The sequence below is a fragment of the Balaenoptera borealis genome (genome assembly GCF_965194805.1).
Source record: "Balaenoptera borealis genome assembly, chromosome: 12".
NCBI classification, from domain to species: domain Eukaryota; kingdom Metazoa; phylum Chordata; class Mammalia; order Artiodactyla; family Balaenopteridae; genus Balaenoptera; species Balaenoptera borealis.
Window position 1 is genome coordinate 24,508,739 of NC_138869.1, and position 10,547 is coordinate 24,519,285.

The window sequence follows — 10,547 nt, forward strand, 5'->3', positions numbered from 1 at the left end:
AATGTTTTGTGCTTAGTGTTCACTTTTTCAAGATTCACTCAGGGATTCATCCCAGACTCACAGCTGGTGTTCAGCCCGGTACCTTGTGCTCCGCAGAAACTCCAGCCTTTGGCTGTGATGGACATAGTGCACTTTTGACTCTACCGTTACATAAAGTCTTTGGATACTCTTTGCTTATAATCGAGGAGCCAAGTAAGAACTTCCTGACTTCCAGTTCCCGGACTTGAGGCAGCATTTCTTCACTGAGAGTGTTCCAAACTTTAATAGTCATTATACAAGCTGTCAATCAGGGTAAGAAAGGCTACATCAAACAAAGCCAAACAGGTCCCTTACGGCAAGACTGCTTAGAGCCTTTAAAGTGCTCACAGGGAACAGAAATTCCCCAGAGAGGTACTTCCTTGATCATTCAACACTTTTTGCACAGAGCATTTCACGGAATTAGCAGTCTCCTAAACATTTGGGGAAATGCTTGGAGAAGTCCCAAGATGGTTTTACATCCTGATTTGCTCTTTTTGTCTTAAATTACTTAGATTTGGTAACCCAAGTTCATATGATCTACTTACGGGAGGAATTTAGAAACCCTATAATCATTCTTATATGATTAAGAATGCTGGTATGATGTTTAGGATGCAGGGCTCCAGATCTTTAACTAAAACCACAAGTCCTTGAGAGATACAGAGAGATGGACAACTCATACAAAATCACACACTTCCATGAAAAAGTCTTTTTCACAAACTCCACTGTAGACCCTTGAAGATTAAGGCCAGAAGTTACACTGGGACTTGGAAGAAAGTTAAGGTGATTGGTTCTGTCCCTAAACATATTCTCCCAAAGTGGTACCTTTCCAGACTCTGTGGAGAAGGTGATCACAGGTGGGTGCCACTTTTGTGTGTTCTTTCCCACCACTATCCCACAGAGCAGAACTGATGCATCTAGATTTGGCTGGAAGGTGTGGGCTCAGGGAAAAGTTGTGGCTTTGCCTAGATTGAAAGCTAACATATCAAAGAATAGAATAAATATATGTCCTGAGTAATCAGGGAGCATGGTCCCCAGATGCAAGCAATTTCTCCAAAGTCTCCTCATGGTGGACAAGGGTTGATTTTGCCCACAATCCTCTCCTTCTTCAGTTATAAGAACGTGTTTTATTTTCCTTTTAGATACCTCCATATTTTGGGGGACAAGACACTCTAACATTATTGGAAGGCAGGTTACTTTAGCCAATATAGATTTCCTCTGTCCTGTGGATAAAATCTGGGGTCCCAGCCAACACGGGGACCTAAGAGTGGGAAGCTCTCTCTCCCCTTTGGAAATAGTAGATGCCATGGGCAATAAGCCTGGTGAAAAGACCATCATTGCCATCAGAGCAGAGATGGCCTTCTTGCAACTGAAGCCAATACAGAGGAAAACAGACTTGGAAGATGGAAAAGTAATGATTCCTGATGACAATGTTAGGCCCCTTGGATGCAGCTATATCGCTGAAATATGGCCCACTAAAATTTCAGATTACAGAAGCAATAATGTCTCTTCTGCTTAAGCTAGTTTGAGTTGAGTTTCTAAAGCTTCAATAAGAAAGTGACTGAGTAATCCACTCCTATTCTTAAAAATTCATGCAGAATTTGCATTCTCCTTCATAATACATCATGTTTATTTTAAAAGAAAAATATGTTAAATTATTTACCTTTGAGTAAAGTTGACTTTCCCAGAAGATGTGCCATGTTTATACAGTGTCTTCTTACCCCCTGGCTCACTGCTGAGGACCCGTTTTGGGTTGCCTGGTTGAGGAACAAGGATGCAGTAGTGCTTTCTTAGTTCTTTCAATCTTAACTATCCTGAAGGCAAAGAAAGGAAAAGTCAAAGAAGATGAAGAATTACATCCTAGGGAGGCTTAAGCATTGACTCCCAGCCTCCTTTGCCTGAAACCCCGCTGACTGCAATATGGCTGAAGTTTATTGAGCCCTTACTGTGTGCCACATGCTTTATATGTATTATCTTAGTTCTCATAACATTTGAGGTGGTTACAATTATTATCTCTAGTTTATAAATGAAAAAGTATTGAGATTCACTCAGGTTTAAGAACACTGTACAAGATTACAAACCTAAGAATAGAGCCAAAATCAAAACCTAGACAAATCTTCATCACCATCATCATCATCATCATATTATGTTCCGGGCACTGTTCAAGTGTTTGACAAAAATAACTCATCATTTAGATACTATTATCCTTTAATTAAAAATGGAGAGATGAAGGTTAACTGATTTGCTTAAAAAGTCACAGTGAATATGTTCCAAAACCAGATGGTCTTGCTCCAGAGTCTGCAGATTTGCCCAATGTACTATCTTCGTTACCTGGCCTGGATGAAAAGGAACAATAGTGCTTCCTTCCAAGGTAGAAGGCTCCAGGACCCTCATGCCATCTCACCCATGTAAGAAGCCAGAACTTCTAAGAAACCGAAACGATCATAACTTCCCATTGAAAACTAAAGGTGAGAAGCAGAAAACTAGCTACGCAAAACCCCAGCTGTCCCTATATCACACTCAAAGTTGTACCTTCTTGGGGCTTCTCTGGTGGCACAGTGGTTGAGAGTCTGCCTGCTAATGCAGGGGACACGGGTTCGAGCCCTGGTCTGGGAAGATCCCACATGCCGCGGAGCAACTAGGCCCGTGAGCCACAACTACTGAGCCTGCGCATCTGGAGCCTGTGCTCCGCAACAAGAGAGGCCGCAATAGTGAGAGGCACGCGCACTGCAATGAAGAGTGGCCCCGCTTGCCGCAACTGGAGAAAGCCCTCGCACAGAAACGAAGACCCAACACAGCCAAAATAAATAAATTAAAAAAAAAAAAAAAGGAGTGGTTGTTAATGATGTTAAATCAAAAACTGCTGGTGAGCCCCTTTAAAAAAAAAAAAAAGTTGTACCTTCTAAACTGTGGCCTGATATATGTCCTCTGAATTGACAGAGGCATAGCAAGCTCCTCTTGTGGGTAGAGTGGAAAGGGGCAAGTAGGTGTACTTGGTCCCAATTGCTTCTGTAACAAATGATCACTAGCTTAGTGGCTTAAAACAACCCACATTTATTATCTCATAGTTCTGGAAGTCAGACATCTAAAACGGGTCAGTAGGGCTGTGTTCCTTCTGGAGACTCCAGGCGAGAATCTATTTCCTTGCCTTTTCCAGCTTCTAGAGGCGGCCCGCATTCCTCGGCTTGCAGTCGCTTCCTCCATTTTCAAAGCCAGCGGTGTAGAATCTTCGAGTCACCTTGATTCACCTGCCTCTCACTTTCACTTATAAGGACCCTTGTAATTACATTGGACCCACCTGGATAATCCAGGCTAACATCTCAAGGTTCTTCATCACATTTGCTATGTAAGGTATCATATCCACAGGTTCCAGGGATTAGGACCTGGACACCTTTGAGGAGCCATTACCCTGCTTACCACAGTAGGCAGAGGAGGTTTCAGCATCCCCAGAGGCCAACAGATACTGCTTCCAGAAAATAATTTCAACTTCATGACGTCAGTGTTCAATCCAATCTCTCTACTCCAACTCTGGATTTGGGGTGGAACCAGCAGGCCCTGGGCTCAGTCTGGGAGGGAACTAAGAAAAAGGGGTGGAGACAGTTCACACAATGATCCCTGTCTCTTCTAGGCCAAAAGTCACATTGCCTTTTAACCCAGAGCATTGCCACTTATGGTTGCCGGAATGCAATCACCTGCGGGAATTAATTTCACCTGCTACATCCAGAATAAGTTTCCACAGGTCTCCCTTTAATAACTGTGTTTTTAAAGCACTCTATGAATAGTGATTATTTCCTTGTTTAGGTCTGAGATCACTGTGCTTTCCACGCTTCATAATAGTAAGTGATTTATTTGTTTGCTTGCTTTCTTGGATTCCCTCCCAGGTCATGTTGAAATGGGCATTATCAGATTTTCCCAGTCTTTGTTTTCTTTGCTATTAGAGAAATGGAAGTGAAATACCCAGTTTTCTTTTCAGACACTTCTTAACCAATTGACTTCACTCCTATAATAAAAAAAAAAATTAAATCTATGTTCATTTCAGTCTTGCATACAATTCTGAGATCTTTTCCCGCCCTTGAATTTTGGATTAAATGAAAGCAGTCATGGGCCAATTTAGGCCTTTGTTAAGATTACAGACAAATTATATACATTCTGAATGACTAACAGGAAAAAAAACAAAAAGCAAAAAAACTCTCCCTACCAATACATTGGGCTGGGGAGAAGAAAAACCCTACATTTAAGAATGCCATTGGTTAGGGACTTCCCTGGTGGCGCAGTGGTTGAGAATCCTTCTGCCACTGCAGGCGACACTGGTTCGAGCCCTGCTCAGGGAAGATCCTACATGCCGCAGAACAACTAAGCCCGTGCGCCACAACTACTGAGCCTGCGCTCTAGAGCCTGCAAGCCACAACTACTGAAGCCCGTGTGCCTAGAGCCTGTGCTCCGCAACAAGAGAAGCCACCGCAAATGAGAAGCCCATGCACGGCAAAGAAGAGTAGCCCCCGCTCACTGCAACTAGAGAAAGCCCACGAGCAGCAACGAAGACCCAACGCAGCCAAATAAATACATACATAAATAAATAAAATTTTTTTTAAAAACAGAATGCCATTGGTTAGACCCTAACTGAAGGTACTTTTAAAACTTTGGCCAAATGCTTAGGTATTCAAAGGAAATCTGGAATGGAGTTTGCACAGAGAGCAAGGGAGAAGTGGGTTGCTCTTCCCATAAGAGAATGGGAGACTTGTTGGTTTTATTTTTTACCTTCTCAGAAAGCAGCTGTAGACAAGACACAAACAAATGAAAATAATGGTCTTTAAACAAACTTTACAAAAACAGGTAATGGGCCAGAGTTAGCATATGGGTCATAGTTTGCTAACCTCTGATCTAGTTCTTGAAGCCAATAAATTCACCCCCACTCCTGACATGTTTTTTTTCTTTTTCACTTGAGCTAACTCAAGTTGGGGTAATAAGTTAAACTGTATTTCAGTAAAATTGGTTTCCTTTGTATTGCAATTAGAAACATTAATGTGAGGTGTCTTCATCATACCTTCAAGGGATCTGAAACACAAAAAAAGGTTAACCTCTGAGTAACACTCCAAAGTGTAAAAACCAGTGCTCTGTATACACACCTCTAAGGAACCAATTATCCCTGAGAGATTATATATGATGAAATTATAAATAGGTTATTAAAAGTTGGGAAGGTTTAACAGAAACCATAAGACATGAGAATGACATCAATGAGAATAGCATCCATCCTCTCCTTGGCGCTATGGTGAGAACATCAATAGAATCGGATGGGCCCAGGGCTGACCCCAAGTGGCACTTCTCATGATAAGGTACGATTTTATTCTAGTTGAGAGTCAGCATGGGAGCAGGAACTCATATGGACTTTGTGAAGCACTGAGTCCTGTGCTTGAACCCCACATCCATCTCTAGGTAGCTCTGGGTCCTTGGACTACTTACTTGATCTCTGTGAGTGTCAGTTTCCATCTTTGTCAAACTTTATAGGGCTCGTAAGGATAACAAAAGAGAAAATGCAATGAAGGAAGGGCAGGCACTCATTTGACATCCTCTTGCTCCTCCGTTTGCTGTGTTTATTGGTTTCCTTTGGGTGACTATTTAAAACGAGAGCCTGAAGCATTCCACGAATGGGTAAGAGCACAGCTGCTCATTTCGCACTTCAGGTTTTTATTAAGCAAACTGATAAGACATATTCTGTAATTGGTACGTGTTCTTCTTTTTGCCTAATGACACTAATCTGTTTTTATCTTAGTCATTTAACTGAGTTTCATGATTAGCACAAGCAAGGTTTTAGGGATTTAAATCATTTGTTTGATGCTTTCGCTTTCAGGCATGTTTGATTATTTATTAAAATCGATAAAATCAGCTGTGTCAACTAGTTATTAAAACTATAATTCTTTTATTGGCTAATACCAGGAGGGCTGAAGCAATTGAAAAACTAAAGCATTACATGAATTCTTTATTATAAAGCCAAGCTTCTATAGGGGTGGCCTACATACTTTGCATTAACTGCAGCCTGTTTAGAACAAGTCTGTTCTATCTTTAGTCCATAAGGAAAGGACCAAGTGGGTAAGCATATGTGCAACTCATGTTCTAATTTATGCTTTAAAATAAATACAAGTTTGAAAGAAGCAATGTGTTCTGGTCTTCAGAAAAGAAATATGAAATACTTGCCAAGGGAGAGTGGTGAATAGTATCCAAAGATGGCTCCCATCAATTCCTTCTCCCCGCATGCAGGCCATGTCACTCCAACCATCAAGAGGTGGATTCCATTTCCACTCCCCTGAATCTGCACCTACCCTGTGATCTGCTTTGACCACTGGAATATGGTGGAAGTGACTCTTGGCAAGCTTTGTTCAAGGTCTTCAAGAGACCTTTAAGAGCCTCCACCTTTGATGTAGGAAGCCAGATGCCAAGCTCTAAAGATGCTTAGGCCAGAACACTAAATGATGAGACACCACACGGAGAGAGAAAGGACACATGGAGAAGCACAGAGAGGCAATGCCAGACGAGGAAGCAACATCTTCTTGTACCTTTTGGCCCAGTCCACCCGATATGGAAGAGAAGAATTGCTCAGATGAGCTCTACCAGAATTCCTGATGCAAATATTGCAAAAGATAATTAATCATAATTGTTTTAAGCCACTAAGTTCTGAGTTGCTCAGTTATCCAAAAATAGATAACTTAAATGAAGGCAGCAGGGATAAGGGAATGAATACAACTTTTGATGTAAGTGCTCAAAATAAAATATCTGGTTGAATGAGTGAGCTTCTGCTTACCTAGGATTATCTCAACCCTTGAAAGCTATTTCAAAAAGAAGAGCTCCTCTTCTGAAACATTGCTGGGAAGGGAGAGAAATGCCCAAAGTGTCACACAGTTGAGGAAAAGATGTTGGCCCAGGAGTCTGTTATCTGAAATCAGAGTGACTGGCAAGAATGGTTGGTGGTATTAATAATGTGCTTGTCCATATAAAGAGTTAATTTATTAGCCATAGGCAGCACTTAGGTGGGTTTCTGTTTCTTTGTATGTGAACAAGAAGCAGATAAGTTACCCTAAGCATACGTCATACTTTAACCTCAGTTATGTGAATAATGCATCTCCTCATCTCCAGAAAAAAGAAAAAGGTGCTCTTAATCTTGTAAGAAATTAAGTACCTAAGAAAAGAAAGAGAAAGGTAGTAAATATATAAAATATATGCAAATTAAAGCAGTGTAATACCATTATCACCTTTCGAACTGGTAAATTAAAAAAAATTAATTCCCGATGAAGGCAAAATAAAGGCATTTTTATTCTAAAAGACTAAAAGAATTTGTCACCAGCAGATACTCACTAAAGAATATATTAAAGAGGGTTCTTTAAATAGAAGAAAGATTATCCCAGATGAAACAACAAGATGGAGAAAAGAGTGAAAAGCAACAAAAACAGTAAATATGTGGATATGTCAAAATGGATATTAAATGTACAAAACAATAACACTAATGTTTCATTTGCTTTTGCAGCATATAAAATTAAAGCACACGATGTTACATTAGTCAGGAGTGGATAAATAGCAGTAAAGTAGCTAATATTAAAGTCCTCAGATTATCCATAAAGAGGTTAAAAATACTAATATGAGACATTCAAGAACTCTTTAGTTCAATTCATCCAAAATAATACCAAAAAATAAAGGAAAAAGAAGAAAAAACAGGTTGGACAGATAGAAAACATTCTGTAATAGATCAGTAACTATATTAAATATAAATGTACTAAATGTTCCATTTAAATGACAAAGACCACTCAACTGGATTAAAAAACAAAATTGATTCCAAGCTGTTTACAAGGTATAAATATAATGGGTTGAAAGCAAAAGATTTTAAGGGAAAGAAAATGTTAAGCCATACAAACTAACAGAAAGGAATCTATGAAATAACACAAAATAGATTTTAAGTAAAAAACCCTACTAGAGTTGAGGAGGGACAATTTATATAATAAATATTTAACTCACCAGGAAAATATAACAATTCTAAATCTCTATGTAACTGTTGGGGCTCGGGGCAAGTTGCCTCAAAATATACCAAGGAGGCATATTGATTATTTTGAATTAAAGTTACTTAAGAAATAGCTGGTATAAGAAGAACCCTCTGACCCTCCTTTGTTCCCCTGAAAGCAGGAAACCAAGCTTCCATGGGAAGGTATCTTCCCTATTCTGGGAGGATGGAGGGCATCCTCATTGTCCTAGATGGGGAATTCAAGGCCAAGAAAGCTGTAGAAACAGACTTTGTTAATTCTTCATTATTTTGCTATCTCAACCAAAAACCCCTTTGTTTTCACAAATCCTCACAAAAATTTGATTCTTGGTCTAAAAAGGTATACAGCCAGCCTGCTTTGGTCTTAGGCCCTATACCTATCAGGCCTCTGTACCTACAAAATTAAATTTGCTTTCCTCCTGTTAATCTATCTTACATAAACTTGATTATTATATCAGCTGAAAGAACCTAGAAGGGTAGAGGAACATTTCTGCTCTCCTACATACCTAACAACTGAACTTCAAAATATATGAAGCTAAAGCTGACAGAATTATAAGAAGAAATAAACAAACCCATAATCATCGCAGGAAATTTTAAAGTGTCTTTCTCTGTTACTCACAGATCAAGTACACAAAATCAGTAAGCATGTAGAAGGTTTGAACAGCACAATTAGCAAACTCAGTTTAAAGCAAGTACAAAGAATACCGCTCAAAACTAGAGAAGATGTTCTTCAAAGACACACATAAATGTAACCACAATCAATCATGTACTGGTCCTTGAGACAAGTCCCAGCAAATTTCAAAGGGTTGAAACTACACAGAGTATGTTCTCTCACTACTAGCAATTAAATTAGAAATCAAAAACACAAAAAGTTAATTAGAAAATCTCATATATTTGGAATTTAAGAAATATATTCAGTGGCCTCTATTTCCAGCTGTGATGGAATTGCTTGTTGAGAACAATCCTATTCAAAAACATCCCTAAAACCTGGGTAAAAAAATAATGATGAGTAAATGTAATTCTACCACCATAGGTGAGAAAATTATAAGTGATTTGGCAGCTGGCTTTTCTTTGTTTATATTTATTTTCCCAGTTTCATAAATTCAGCAAGAATAACTTTTTCTAAATTCAGTAAGAATTACCTTTTCACTTAGCAACCACAGAGAGTTATTACAAATAGAGTGTCACTACAGTTCTTCCATTATTTACATTCTCAATCAGTAGTTACAATAGAACAATTATTCTCATTTGAGGGCCTTAGACACTGATGTTATTAAAAGCGTACATATGCTTTGACCCAGCAGTTTCACTTACAGAAATTTATCTCCCAAAGCATATTCACACATCTGTCTAAACACAGATATACAAGAATATATATTGTGTATAGATGTATATTCTGAAGTATTTGTTGCTGGAACACTAACAATGTCCACTAACAGGGGATGGTCAAATAAATGGTGATGCATGGATATAAAAAAACATCTTTCAGGAATTAACAGAGAACGAGATAGGTCTATATATGCTGATGGACTGTATGCCTTTGATTAAAACTCTGTGGTTCAAGCAGCCGAAGTCAATTCTGGAGTACTCGAGCAAAAATGAAATGAATTGGAACATTAGGAGTTGGTCCACAGAATGGCCAGGAGGCTGGAGAACAGAAGAGGAATTGGCAACCCCAGACTACTCAGCACGTCAGGTATCACTCCATCATCCTCTCTGGATGTTGGCAGTGCCCTTCAAATGTTTTAATCCTTCAGTCACTCTGGTTGAGATTCACTCTAAAGAGAGAGAGAGCGTGAGAGCTTGGGTTGCATACCTCACCCTTTGCTACCAGAGGACAAAGGACTTCATTTACATTCCCACAAGGAGTGTGCAAAATGAGAAAGACGTGATTCCACAAAATAAGGTCAGGGAGTTATTTGTAAGGGAGAAAGAATACTGTACAGTAAAAAAAAAAAAAATGTGTCCTCTACATAATGTTACAGGAATACAACAAAACATAAAAGTATATGTATAGTAAGTCACCATTTGTATTCTTAAAAATGAGAGAATATATATTACATGTATATGTATAGAAGGTATTCTTAAAAACAAGCCAATGAACAAAACTAAAAACCTACTAGAAACAGCATAACACCTTTACCTTTCATTAGGCCTTCAGTTCCCTGAGAATAAGAACTGTGTCTGTCCCAGGCTGTATTTTCAACAACAAACACACAGGAGGCTCACAATAAAAAGTTGCAGAGTGAATAAAAGAATGTAGTTCTAAGGAAGAGAAGAGGAGACATAGGGGGAGAAAGAGAGAGAGAGAGAGAGACTGACTCTTCATACATTAATTTTTTAAAATCAAGTACCTGTAATCCTTTTACAATTAGAGAAGAGGGTAAAGAGAATTAGTAATTACTATATATATATATATATATACATATATATATATATATGTATATATATATATATATGTATATATATATCTTTGTATTTGAAAATTCCTTATTCTAGGAAGTTTGGG

General features: G+C 38.8%; 1 long non-coding RNA gene across 1 annotated transcript in view; it reads right to left on the reverse strand.

Moving 5' to 3' along the window:
* Positions 1 to 4,556, reverse strand: part of LOC309607563 — a 736,883-nt gene extending 732,327 nt beyond the window's left edge. The window contains exon 1 of the long non-coding RNA XR_014232447.1: positions 1,679 to 4,556. This is a non-coding gene — a long non-coding RNA (uncharacterized lncRNA). The remainder of the gene's footprint in view (positions 1 to 1,678) is intronic.
* Between the last annotated feature and the right edge of the window lie 5,991 nt (positions 4,557 to 10,547).